This window comes from Artemia sp. Qi Xiang Cuo, chromosome 11, assembly GCF_049724085.1.
Source record: "Artemia sp. Qi Xiang Cuo chromosome 11, ASM4972408v1, whole genome shotgun sequence".
NCBI classification, from domain to species: Eukaryota; Metazoa; Arthropoda; class Branchiopoda; order Anostraca; family Artemiidae; genus Artemia; species Artemia sp. Qi Xiang Cuo.
The window spans coordinates 73,639,281-73,653,596 of record NC_142804.1 but is presented as its reverse complement, the minus strand read 5'-3'; the positions used below and the strand labels follow the sequence as shown (position 1 = coordinate 73,653,596).

Here is a 14,316-nt window from a genome sequence, read left to right as displayed (position 1 = left end):
GTAATGGGTTAGGTTAATAGAATAATAATAATAATAATAGTCTGTATTTAAAATCTGTATTTAATATGAAGAGTAACATTAACAGAATATATATTTACATACTACAAATATGATAAAAACAGAACAATGTACTTACTATACAATCAGAATACATTTTTCTTTTTCTTACAAAATCAATGTTCCTTTATGGATACAAAGACGTTATTTGAAATGCTGTAATTTTTGCTTTAAAGTACAACTTTTCTTTTAGCAAATCTGATCTCTTTTTTTATCTCTGAAGGGCAAGAATAGAATTAGTACACACATAAACCCCTGGTGGTTATCAAAATGGGTGCAGGCTTATATTTCTACCAGGATTGTAGTTTATGCTGTCAATTTCACCAATTCACCATTTTGTTTTAAACTACTGATCTGAATTCTGATGCACAAATCTAAAAGTGAGGTTGACCCTCACCATAAATGTTGCAATAACAGTCATATGATCTCTATATCTTAAGAACCTTGTCTATATCTTAAGAATCAAATAGCAACAAAGACCACACTGCCTTTCCATCATAAACAAATAAGTAGAACAACAGGGAAATTTTTATACAAGACAGTGGAACGCCTGTTGTTCTACTTATTTGTTTATTGCGTTCCACTGTCTTGTATAAAAATTTCCCTGTTGTTCTACTTATTTGTTTATTGCGTTCCACTGTCTTGTATAAAAATTTCCCTGTTGTTCTACTTATTTGTTTATTGCATTCCACTGTCTTGTATAAAAATTTCCGTGTTGTTCTACTTATTGGTTTATACCTTAAGAATATAATTCATTTTTCCTTTAAATCTTCCTATTTCCTTTAAATCTTTCTTTATGACATCCTCTCACCCCAAACAAGGACAACTTGCTTTCCTTTTAGCCCTAGAGAGTTGGCCAAAAAGGAAAATCTTTGGCAATTTGTAATCCTTCATCTGCAGAATGTGCCCTAGCCATATCAACCTTTCTTTCATTATAGCCCTAGAAAGCACAATTGAACCACATTTTTGTACAGTCTACTGTTTGAAATATGGTCAGTCAGTCAGATACCCAGAACAATCTGTAGGCAATTTCTATGGAAAACATCTAGCAAATTGTCATCCACTTTCTGGAATTTTCTTTTAGTTTTGTATATATTGATAGGATCAGTGGGAGGGTTGCTTTGTTGTCAGGATAACAACTAATATATTGAAAAAGAGCATGATATAAGGACATTGTTATTTTTATTTTATCAGTCTCTTATGTTTCTGAGAAGTGCTGCTACAGTAAAATTATACCATTATTTGGAAATTCAACTAATATACCCTTCAATTTTAGTGGTGTTTTAACTGAAAGTTTAAGAATCCCAGCCTTTTATAAAAAAGCCAGGGTGAAAGCCCATTGACAAAAAATAGTTTTGTTGGGGAGAAGCTACTAGTCAACTAGTTGGAAAATGAATTGTTTTCTGGGGCAATGCTTGTTTCCAGCTAGTTGGCAAATTAAGAGTGGCTGGTGAGAAGTTATTAGTCAACTATTTGGCAAAATTAAGTGTTGCTGGGGAGAAGTTATTAGTCAACTGGTTGGAAAATAAAAGTTTTGCTGGAGAAATGTTTCTTATCAACTAGTTGGCAAATATAGATTTCTTCTATAGGGATGGGAAAATTTTTCTAACTAGATGGCAAAAATATTTTTAATTATAAGGAGATTGGATAGTAGGCTACCATTTTATGTGAGCTTATAAACTAATTTTTTCCAATAGTCAAAGAGTGGATATCCCCAAATGTCAGAAAAAAAGGTATAGTTTCTAAGAGTCCACAAAGGACTTAAAACTAGATCTCTGGGTAAAATGGGACTTCAATATTTGACTACTAGGCAAAAATATTTTAAAGGCTTAGTTAGAGTGGTACAATGCAGCCTCACTAAAATTAAAAACTTTGTTCTTACTTAGTTATAAAAATTGGCTTAGTTGTATAGGAGGAATCTATGATTTCAAACTAGTTGACAATAAATGTTGCCCCAACAAAACTTTCTTTTCCAACTAGTTGACTAATAACTTCTCCCCATCAACACTTAAATTTGTTGACAATAAATGTTGCCCCAGCAAAACTTTCATTTTCCAACTAGTTGACTAATAACTTCTCCCCAGCAAAACTTAATTTTGCCAACTAGCTGGAAATAAACATTGCCCCAGAAAACAATTCATTTTCTAACTAGTTTACTAGTAACTTTTGCCCAGCAACACTTAATATTTCCAAGTAGCTGGAAATAAGCATTGTCCCAGAAAAGAATTGATTTTCCAACTAGTGAATTCTCCCCTTGCAGGAAGTTCCCATTTCCTTTAAATCTTTCTTTATGACATCCTCTCACCCCAAACAAGGACAAGCTGCCTTCCTAGGACAAACTGTACTAGACAGTTGGCCAAAAAGACAAATCTTTGGGAATTTGTCATCCTTCATCTGCAGAATGTGCCCTAGCCATCCCAACCTTTATTTCATTATAGCCCTAGAAAGCACAATTGAACCACATTTTTGTACAGTCTACTGTTTGAAATATGGTCAGTCAGTCAGATACCCAGAACAATCTGTAGGCAATTTCTATGGAAAACATCTAGCAAATTGTCAGCCCCTTTTTGGCATTTTCATTTAGTTTTGTATATACTAATGGAATCATCAGGGAGAGAGTGTTGCTTTATTGTCTGAATAACAACTAACATATTGAAAGATAGCAAGAAATAAGAACATTTTTATTTTTTTAGCCTACCATGTTTTTTTAGAAGTGCTGCTAAACTGAAATTTTACCATTATTTGGAAATTTGACTAATTTACCCTTCAATTCTTAGAGATGTGTGCACTCATGTTTTAAGTAGCCCAGCCTATAATAAATAGGCCAGGGTGAAAGCCTATTGAAAAAGGGGATTCTACCCTTTGACTATTGGAAAAAATTACTTTACAAGCTTATATAGAATGTTACTATCCAATCTCCTTCCAACATCATTTTAATACAATCCAAAAAAGGGCTTATCCCAGATTTCCCTCTCAATCACTTGGACTATGTGTCTTGGCTTTTTCTACAATTAGCCATGTCTTGATGCCTACTGCAAAATATTTGATTTTCAGCTCCTGGGTTACTGGAAACAAACATTGCCCCAGAAAATAATTCATTTTCCAACTAGTAACTTCTCCCCATCAAAACTATATTTTTCCAACTAGTTGACTAATAACTTCTCCCCAACAAGACTTAAATTTGCCAACTAGTTGACAATAAATGTTGCCCCAGCAAAACTCACTTTCCAACTATTTGACTAATAACTTCTCCCTAGCAAAACTTAATTTTTCCATCTAGTTGACTAATAACTTTTCCCCAGCAAAATTTAATATTTGCCAACTAGCTAGAAACAAACATTACCCCAGAAAACAATTCATATTCAAACTAGTAACTTCTCTCCTCCCAGGAAGTTCCTATTCCTTTAAATTTTTCTTTATGACATCCTCTTACCCCAGACAAGGACAACTTGCTTTCCTTTTAGCCCTAGACAGTTGGCCAAAAAAGAAAACCTTTGGCAAATTGTCAACCTTCACCTGCAGAATATGCCCTAGCCATCTCAACCTTTCTTTCATTATAGCCCTAAAAATCAGGATTGAACCACATTTTTTGTACAGCCTACTGTTTGAAATATGGTCAGTCACCTGGGTACCCAGAACAATCTGTAGGCAATTGCTATGGAAAACATCTAGCAAATTGTCATCCACTTTTAGGTATTTTCTTTTAGTTTTGTATGTATTGATAGGATCATCAGGGACAGAGGGTTCCTTTGTTGTCAGGATAACAACTAATATATTGAAAAAGAGCATGAAATAAGAACATTATTATTTTATTAGCCTACCATGTTTTTTGAGAAGTGATGTTAAACTGAAATTTGACCATATTTGGAAATGTGACTAATTTATCCTTCAATTCCTAGATGAATTTACCTGCACTGTTTCAAGCAGACCAGTCTATTATAAATAAGCCAGGGTGAAATCCTGTAGAAAAAACAAATTTTTGTTGGGGAGAAGTTACTGGTGAACTATTTGGAAAATGAATTGTTTTCGGGGGCAAGGTTTATTTCCAGCTAGTTGGCAAATTTGAGTATTGCTGGGGATAAGTTATTAGTCAACTAGTTGGAGAAAGAAAGTTTTGCTGGGGCAACATTTCTTGTCAACTAGTTGGCAAATATAGATTCCTCCTATAGGGATGGGCAAAATTTTCCAACTAGATGGAAAAAAACATTTTTAATTATAAGGAGATTGGATAGTACCATTTTATATAAGCTTATAAACTAATTTTTTGCAATAGTCAAAGAGTGGATATCTGGGTAAAATGACATGCTAGGAAATAGGCTAGGCTATTCAGAAAGAGCATAAAAAAGGCATTAAATAATTCACCTTATTTGTAGGTCAGTAATGTAAATGGTAAATTTTTACCAAATCATATTATTGACTTAGGAATAAAGTGAATATACCACTTGGTGCCTTCTTTATGCTCTTTCCAAATATAATAATCATTTTTGTTAGTAATGAATTTTTCCCCCACCCCTATATATACCAATTAAGGGTATATGTTTTCACATTAGGGGGGTGGGGGTAAAGTTTAAATTTGCCTCTCATTTAAACCATAAATGAAAGTTACCCCACCCCCCTCCCTAAAATGGAAATAGGCTATACACCCTGAATTGGAATATAGCCTATCGGGGTGGGGGTAAAATTCATTTCCAACAAAAATGATCATTATATTTGGAAAGAGCATAACAAAAGGCATCAAGTGGTATGTCCATTTTATTCATAAGTCAATAATATGGTTTGGTAAATTTTTACCAAATATTATTTTTGAGTTAGGAATAAAGTAAATATACCATACGATGCCTTTTTTTATGCTGATTACAAATATAATAATCATTTCTATTGGAAATAAATTTTAACCCCCCCCCCTATATATGCCAATTCAGGGTATATATTTCTACATTAGGGGGGAAGGTTTAAACTTACTTCTCATTTACATCAGAAATAAAATTTGCCTCTCTCCTCTAATGTAGAAATATATACCCTGAATCAACATATATAGGGGGGGGGCTAAAATTCAGGGTAAAATTCTGCTTTAGCTACTTCTGGCTATCTTGGAAAGGAGTTTGCTTAGGAAAATGAAATTTTCAGGGATAAATCTACATGCTAAAGTAGGCTATGTCCTGGGAAGGTATTTTGAAGTACCTACCTCCCCTCCTTCTCCCTCTAGAGGGTCCTGACCTTTGATGACCTTTAAAAATCTGTGTGTTATAAAAGTGAAACCATGTAAAATAGATCTTCTGCTTAAAATGAAGTCCAACAAAATTGTTTTCAGCTTCACAATTTTCCTCAATCCTGATTTATAGTTTTAAAGATATGCAAATACATTTCCTAAATTTTGAAAATTAACATTGATATGGCTTAAAATACTACTCAAATAATAGGAATTGCATTTTCAGAACTAAAGCTAGAGAAAAAGAATCTTAGAACAGAAAATTAGGGTAAAATTTTGTTTTGTCAAAATTTCAATAGGTAATAGACCTGTCATGTAGGCAAATTTCAGGATCCTCTAGAGGGAGAAGGAGAGGAGATAAGTACTTCAAAATACCTTCCCAGGACATATTTTAGCCTGTAGACCCATCCCTGAAAGTTTCAGTTTCCTAACCTCAGCCCTTTCCAATATAGGTAAAAGTAACTAAAGCAGAATTTTACCAAATTCATTTCCGGTAGATTGTTATATTTGTAATCAGCATAAAAAAAGGCATTGAATGGTATAGCCTATTCACTTTATTTGAAACTCAATAATATGATTTGGTAAAAATTTACCGTAAACTTCTCTACCTCTACCCTCAGCTAATTTCTAAGATAGCAAGAAACCTTTCAACAAGAACTTTACCTATAAAATAAGGGATCAAATTGTAGCCTTTAGCTTTTCTAGAATATTTCGTTTAGATCTGGTCAAGCCTTAAATGTCTACCTAAAAAGTACTATAATATAACATATCAGCTGTATATCTATCTATCCAAATGGGTGTGAAGTGATGCAATGCCCCTTTAAGATTGAGGTAAATTAGGCCTATTCATTTTAACTCACAGATATTGTCAGTAGCCCAAGGCCTGTCCCATAAGAGGTTGGGCCTGAAAAACCCAGAATAAACGTAAAAATAGTTAAATATATTGTATACCTTTAAAATAGAGTAGCCTATGGCCCAGTGCTGGTCTTTTTAGACAAGGAAAAGCTTTTTTTAATGGCTCAACTAGCCTAGTTCACTTTTAGGCTTAACCCTGATGGATTCAACTCAAATAGCCTACTTACTTATTCCATTGGGTAAAAAAATATCAGGCATAGTCCAGAAAGAGTCAGAAATACATGCATTAACAGCCAGAATTCAAAAATGGCACTTCTTAGTACATTATTTATGCTTTTTCTTCTCCTATTTAGTGCTAGATCTTGCAGCCATAGCCTATAACTTTTCTTTCTTTGCCGCCTAATCGAAAAGTTAGTAGCAACAAAGTGTAAATAAGGAGCAACTCAGCCCAACAGTGCCCGGAACTCTAAAATCAGAATTTCAACAGCAATAGATACATCAAAAGAATTGACTTCTTATGTTAATTTTAAATATTTAAAATTCAATATGCTTAATGTTACTTATGAAAAGCAATGAGCCTGAGAAATTTGCCCGATTTTTAAAAAGACAGATCCCCCCCCCCCCCCAAAAAAAAAGGTCAAGGAATCTTAATGAAAATCCCACCAACACATTCAACATATAATAGAACCTTGCTGTAGAGATTTAAGCTCCCGTTTGTGAAAACATGGAGTTTCATTTGTCGATCAGAAGAGAGATCATGCATGCTTGTGTATTATTTTTTTTTCCAGGGGTAATCTTATCGAACCAATGGTTCTAAAAGATCGAGAAAGGGACAATTTGAATGGAAATTAAAAGTAAAGGAAAACTGGAAGAAAGAGATACTCGTCATTTTTTATAGGTACTTCAACGAAATAAAAAAAAGAAAGACTGATTGGATGCGAAAGGTTGAAGAGCCAGAATACTGAGAGTCTAACAAATTTCATTCACGATAAATTGACAAGAATATGGACTCGACTGGAACTGGTGTAAAACAAAGCGGTACAATGAAGCAAGCATAATGATTGGAACGTTCTAACATGTTCAAGCTCAATTGAGAGCGACCTCACCAAAGACAGTTCACATTTATCGCCATGCCTATATGTTAAATCCCGTCATTGCGGTCTACATTGAATCTGCCGGCACCATTGGTTCTTTTTTCTCACTGATCCAGGCTATATATATACAGTCATTTCCAACAATAACACTCGCTATCAGTTGTTTGTTGGTTCGAGAAACCTGCTGAACAGCTAGTTCTGGAGCTAGAAAGAAGTTCTGATATATTGTGCTCTTGTTGGTACTAATCTATGTTGAAGGTTAACCTACGATATGAATACTTTCTAGATGCACTTTTTGCTATAAGTGAGGAACCCGACCGGGAAGCACAGCCGTAAGCAACTGTACTCCAAAAGAAGATGGAATTCATTGTTATCTTCCAATCGGATAGAAGTGGAAATGGAGGTCATGAATTTGCTGTCTCAATAGCTCCAAGCCAACGCCCTGGTTATTTCCCGATTGTGCACTGTGATTCAGGCAACAAAAAGGGAATTCACTAACCTGCGCTGAGACTCTTTATTCATATCGCTTTTCAAGAAGGCAAAAGAGTTTGAAACAGAATTAGAAATCGAAGTACCTGACGTGAATGAACGAGCGACTAGACCTTCCTTTGTCGGTCAGAAAGGACGATCCTAAAGAAGTCAAAAGATTACCAAGTGTCTGAAACGATTTAAGAAAACTTCGACGCCAGAAGAAGACCTTATCAAAACAAGCAATTGGACTATAAATCAGGCAATTGGAAGAGTTTCTTGCTTGATGAGGAGAGGAATCCATAAAAATTCACAACATGACAAAAGTGACTGTGAGGACATGGAAAACTTCACAGACATTATTGACCATCTTCATGCATTACCAGTAGCTTACTCAGAAATAATAAAAGTTCTTCATATTGCTTACACACTTCATGTGACAACAACGAGCAATGCGCTGTATTTATATATATATATATATATATATATATATATATATATATATATATATATATATATATATATATATATATATATATATATATATATATATATATATATATATATATGGTATTTATATATACTTACCATATTGATATTTTTTATATCAAATATTTACTTTGATATTTTTTATATAAAGTAACAAATATGTAGTGCAGACGGTTTCGACACAAATAAAAGCTCGTCCATTTCCTCTCGATTTGCGCTTCATTGAGTATCTGTCTGTATCTCGGTAAACAGTATCCTCGGCTGCGGCTTACATTTCAACTTCTAAAAATGAAAAGAATTGTATTCATTGTAAAAATATGAAAAGATTGTATTGTAAAGAATTGTAAAAGCACACACAAAGATTGTTTACCGGTGAAATAGCGATTGCCGGTGAAAGCGCCAATGACGCAATAGGTTTTTGACTCTTACAGTGAGAGAAGGAGGTGATAGCCAAACTCTTGTTTGTAGTGATTTTTGTTCGTTTCAAGCTTGATTTGCATATTCAATTTAATTTTCACTTGTTTTAAGATTTATTTATTAATTTACATTAATAGCTATTGTATGTTTGTTTGCATTGATTGTTTATTTCATTTCTGTTCGTTTTAAGTTTCATTAATACTTCAATAGGAAAATATTTTTTTTCGTTTTAAGATTGATTTTCATATTCAATCTAAGCATTACTCGCTTTAAGATCTATTTATTCATTTATATTATTACTTGTTGTATGTTTTTTGCAATGATTGTTTATATAATTTCTTTTCGTTTTGGATTTCATTTATTCTTTAATAGTGATTTCTGATCGTTTTGAGTTTGAATTTTAACAGGTATTTGTGTCTGCTGGGCTTAAGTTTAAAATGGCCTTTACTTTTCTTTGAAAAACTTCTTTTTTGGAAAGTTTTTTTTTTAATTAGTTTTTGTTCGTTTTTGATTGATAAAGGTTTCAAGTTTTTAAAATTTCCTTATTTCAAAATACATTTTTTTTAAAATCAAATGTTCATCAAAGTATCTAAACTGGTATCAAAGTAACAATATCAAAGTGAAAAAACGGGTTTGTATCAACCTCGGAGTTTTTATTATCTGATGTTTGAACTATTTATAACCAAATGGCTATTTCAAAATTTTTATGGATGGGTTTGGGGAAAAAGGGCGTGGGGGTCTAATTACCCTTATGTCTCTTTTGACTCTTTAAAAGTGAACTAGAAATTTCTATTTTCAATCCAATGAGCCATCTCTGAAGTTTATACGAGCATCCCTTCTATAAGAACCATATATATCCCCAGAGTATAACTTACAAAGCCAGTCCCTGTGTCCTGGGGGGTTGTGTCGACCCCCGGAGTTTTACTATCTGATGGTTGAACTATTTTTAACAAAATGGTCACCTCAAATTTTTATCGGATGGGTTTATCCACCCGGTAAACCCAAAGGCATGGAGAGCGGGAGGGGCTAGTTGCCCTCCGATCTTTTTCACTTTGAGAAAAGGAACTACAACTTTTAATTTCCATTCAAATTAACCCTCTCTGAAGTTTATACGAACATTCTTTTCATAAGAACTACATACGGCCCCAGGACATAGCTTACAATGCCTCCCCCCTCCCGGGCCCTGGGGGGTTTTGTCGACACCAGAATTTTTGTTATCTGACCTTTGAACTATTTTGAAAAAATGGCTCTGTCTAAGTTCTTATTGTGTGGGTTCGAGAAAATAGGGCGTCAAGAGGGGGGCTAATCGCCTTCCGATCTTTTTTTTTGCACTTAAACTACTCACGAGAGCTCTCAATTTCCAATCATATAAGCGGTGTCCGAGGCTTGTTCATGAAAACCTTCCATAAGAACTATATATACCCCCAGCCAAGATCGATACTTACAACGCCTGCCCTGGGCCTTAAGAGGGGGAGGGGGTTGTGTTGACACAGAAGTTTTTTTTATCTGACCTTTAAACTATTTTTAACGAAATGGCCATACGTAAAGGAATTTTTTTATATGATCTTTGAACTATTTTCATCAAAATGGCTACCACAGATTTTTTATCAGATGTATTTGGGGGAAAAGGGTTTGGGGGGCTAGCTGCCCTCCGATCATTTTTGACTCTTAAAAAGGGTACTAGAACTCTCGATTTCCAATCGAATGATCCCCTTTTGAAGTTTATACGACGAAGCCTTCTATATGAAGTACTTCTGGGGAAAAAATAAATGGAGTTTGGGGGGAGGCTAGCTGCCCTCCAATCACTTTTGACTCTTAAAAAGTGAATTACAAATTTCAGTTTCCAATCAAATGAGCCCTCTATCAAGTTTATACGAGCATCCCTTCCATAACAACCATATATACCCCTAGGGCATAACTTACGACGCCTACCCCCGGGCCCTGGGGGGCTATATCGACCCCTGAGTTTTTTGTTATCTGACCTTTGAACTATTTTTAACAAAATTTCTATCACAAAATTTTTGTCTGATGTATTTAGGGCGTGGAGGGGGGGGGGCTTGTTGCCCTCCGATCTCTTTTGACTCTTAAAAAGTGAACAAGAACTTTCAATTTCCAGCCAATTGAGCCCTCTCCGAAGTTTACACGAGCAGCCCTTCTATATGCCCCTAGAGCATTACTCTTAACGCCTGCCTCCGGGCCCTGGGGGGTTGCGTCGACACAGGAATTTTTCTTATCTAACCTTTGAACTATTTTTTGATTAAATGGCTATTATGAAAATTTTGTCGAATTTGCTTGGGGAAAAAAGGGTGTGTGCGGGGGGGGGGGGTTCTAGGTGCCCTCGGATATATTTTGTATCTTAAAAATTGAACTAGAACTTTCAATTTCCAATCAAATGAGCCCTCTCTGAAGCTTATACGAGCATCCCTTTCATAAGAACCATACACGCCACCAGAACAACACTTACAGCGCCTATCCCCCGGACCCTGCGGGAATTTTCGTTATCTAATTTTTGAACAATTTCCAAAAAACTGGCTATCTCAAAATTTGTAGCGGATGGGTTTGGGGAAAAAAAAGTCCTTGGAGGAAGGCTATTGCTCTTAACTCGGTTGACTCTTATAAAATGAACTAGAACTTTCGATTTCCAATCAAATGAGCCCTCTATGAGGTTTATACGAGCATTCCTTTCATAAGAACCTTACATGCCCTTAGGGCATAACTTAGAACGCCTGCCCTGGGCCCTGGGGTGGGGGGGAGGTTGTAATGACCCCGGAGTTTTTCTTATCCGACCTTAGAACTATTTTTAACAAAATGTCTATATCAGAATTTTCATCAGATGGGTTTGGAAAAAGAAGGCGTGGGTTGGGGAGGGCTAGCTGTCCTTGGTTTTGACTATTTAAAAGTGAGCTTGAACTTCCGATTTTCAATCAAATGAGCTCTCTCTGAAGTTTATACTAGTATCCCTTTCATAAGAACCATATATGCCCCAGGGCATAATTTACAACGCCTGCCCCCAGGCCCGGGGCGTTTGTGACGATACCTGAGTTTTGTTATCAGACTTTTGAGCAATTTTTAACTTATTGGCTATCTAAAATTTTATTGGATGCATTTGGGGAAAAAGAGGCGGAGGGGGGGGGGGGCTTGTTGCCCTCCAATCTCTTTTGATTCTAAAAAACTGAACCAGAACTTCCAGTTTTCAATCAAACGAGCCGTCTCTGAAGTTTTTACGTCCCTTCAATTAGAACCATATATTCTCCCGGAGCATAACTTACAAGACCCGCCCTCGGGCCCTGGGGGGCCTTGTCGACCCGGTAGTTTTCGTTATATGATCTTTGAACTATTTAAAAAAAAGGCTATCTCAAAGTTCTTATCGGATGGGTTTGAGGAAAAAAGGGCGTGGAGGGGGGTGGGCTAGGTGTCCTCCAATATCTTTTGATGCTTAAAGAGTGAACGAGAATTTTCAATTTACAATCGACTCAGCCTTCTTTGAAGTTTCTACGAGCATTGCTTCCAGAAGACCAACATATGCCCCTAGGTCATAACTTACAACGCCCGTCCCCAGGCCCTGGGGGGTTTTGTTGACACCTGAATTTTTGTTATATGATATTTGAACTACTTTTAACAAAATAGCTATCTCAAAACTTTTATCGGGTGCATTTGGGAAAAATGGTTTGGGGGGAGGGGAGCTGGTTACCCTCCGATATCCTCAAGGTCTAATTTCCTGAATTTTTCAACTACGTTAAACAAAATGGCTATCTTAAAATGTTGATTGGTTGTACTTGGAGAAATGGTGGGCACCAGAGGAAGGTTAGTTGCAATTTAATGATTTTCTAAGACTAAAAAAAGCACTAGCCCTTTGAATTTCCAATCGAATGAGTCCTTTTTGAAGTTTCTACGACAAAGCTTTCTGTGAAAACCTTATATACTTACTTACTTACTTAAGTCCCATACATCCTCATGGGACGTCTTGGGGCCACTCCTTCAAGAATCTGATGAACTAGGGCTCGTTATGCTTTTATGTCAAGTGAATTTTGGGATAGTTGGGCAATGCATTGTCGGTCAAAGTTTTCGATCCACCTTTTGGGCGTTCTTCCCCGTGGTCGAAGTCCTTCAGTTGTCCCTTCAAGCGCGATCTTGGGCAGGCGTTCGGGATTCATTCGCTTTACATGGCCGAACCAGCGCAGCTGCTGTTTTCGGATTTTGTTCAGGATAGTGCCTTGCGACTTCAGCCTTCTTCGGACTTTGACATGGTCAGTATATCTGATCATGGCTATCCGGCGCAGACATCTTATTTCGAACGCAAGGAGGTTGCACTTGTTTTCAGCTTTTAATGTCCAGGTTTCACACCCATACAGAGTAATGGGTATGATCAGACTGTTGAATAGATACACTTTCAGATGGTTCGAAAGGTGGCTAGATTTCCAGACCTTTGATAGTCTTTTGAAGCTAGTGCTGGCAAGACCGAGGCGGCTTTTAATGTCGACAGTGTGGCAGTTGTCAGCCGTCAAAAGACTGCCAAGGTAAAGAAATTTATCGACTGTTTCCACTTGTTCACCGTCTATTACTATCGAGGGGGGGGATTTATCTCCTATCGTGATGTGACCCTGATTTTGGCATTGTTTGCGTTAATCTGCATACCAAACGGCTGCGTTGCTTGGGAGATGTAGTCAGCCTGACTCTGGAGTTCTTGGACGGTAGTGGACATCAGGTCGATATCATCCGCATATGCTAGTTTGTCAATTAGGATTCCTCCTATTCTGGATCCATATTCGACGGATATCAGGGAGAGGATGGCATGCAGAAACAGGTTAAACAAGTGTGGCGAGAGGATGCACCCTTGCAGAAATCCGGAAGTTGTTGGGAATTCACCAGAGAGACCACCAGTGACTAGTATTTGACTTTTGAATTGGTTGTACATGTCCTCAGTGATTCTGACTATTGCATCTGGGACACCGTCGTGTCTTAGAATATGCCACAAGCCTTTCTTCCATATTAGGTCAAAGGCCTGTCGGAAGTCAATAAAGAGCTGATAGGTGTCTCTGTCAAACTCGATGAAGCGTTCCATCAGCTGACGCACAGTAAAGATTTCGTCAATAGTTGATCGTCCCGATCGAAAGCCAGCTTGATACTCGCCAAGAACAGAGGCGATGATTGCTTGAATTCTGCGGAGCATGATCTTGGTCAGGATTCTGGTTTGGTGGCTTGTGAGGCTGATGGGCCGGTAGTTGTCACATTCTTTCTTTGAGCCTTTTTTGTGTATTGGGACTATTGCTGTTTTGTACCACTGCTGCGGGGCGTGTCCATTAGAACAGGTGGCTGATACAAGACTGTGGTATAGGTTGGCAACATCTTCTGAACCATCATTTATCAGTTCAGCAGTGACACCGTCTGGCCCCGAAGCTTTGCCTCGCTTTAGGGATTCTATGTTCACTTTTGTCTCACTTCTAAGTGGGGGTGGAGGGGGGTCTAGATCTATGATCGGGAAGGAGTTTAGGACATTTAAGTCGGTCATTACTTCAGGGTTTAGTTTCTCCTTCAAGTATTCCTTCCATCATTCGAGCTTCATCTTGGCATCATTGATGTCATTCCCCTGCTTGTCTAGGATTACGGGCGTGGAGGGATCTCTTTTGAAGGAAAGCTCGCTGACTTTTTTGAAGAGCTTGTGGCTGTTGCGTTTCATGAACTGAGTTTTACAGTCCTTGCACTTTTGACGATATGGTTGTTGAATGC

At 36.9% G+C, this 14,316-nt stretch overlaps 1 protein-coding gene across 4 annotated transcripts in view; it reads right to left on the bottom strand.

Annotated features, from left to right (window-relative positions):
• The window catches only part of LOC148947334 (uncharacterized), a 222,110-nt gene extending 213,821 nt beyond the window's left edge, over positions 1–8,289 (bottom strand). For 2 of the 4 annotated variants that reach the window (XM_089097022.1, XM_089097026.1), the window contains exon 1: positions 6,349–6,463. The gene's annotated coding sequence lies outside the window, so the exon portion shown is untranslated. Of the gene's footprint in view, positions 1–6,348; positions 6,464–6,784; positions 6,808–8,271 lie in introns of those variants that run through there. The other 2 variants (XM_089097024.1, XM_089097023.1) reach the window with 2 other exon arrangements.
• Positions 8,290–14,316: the final 6,027 nt, after the last annotated feature.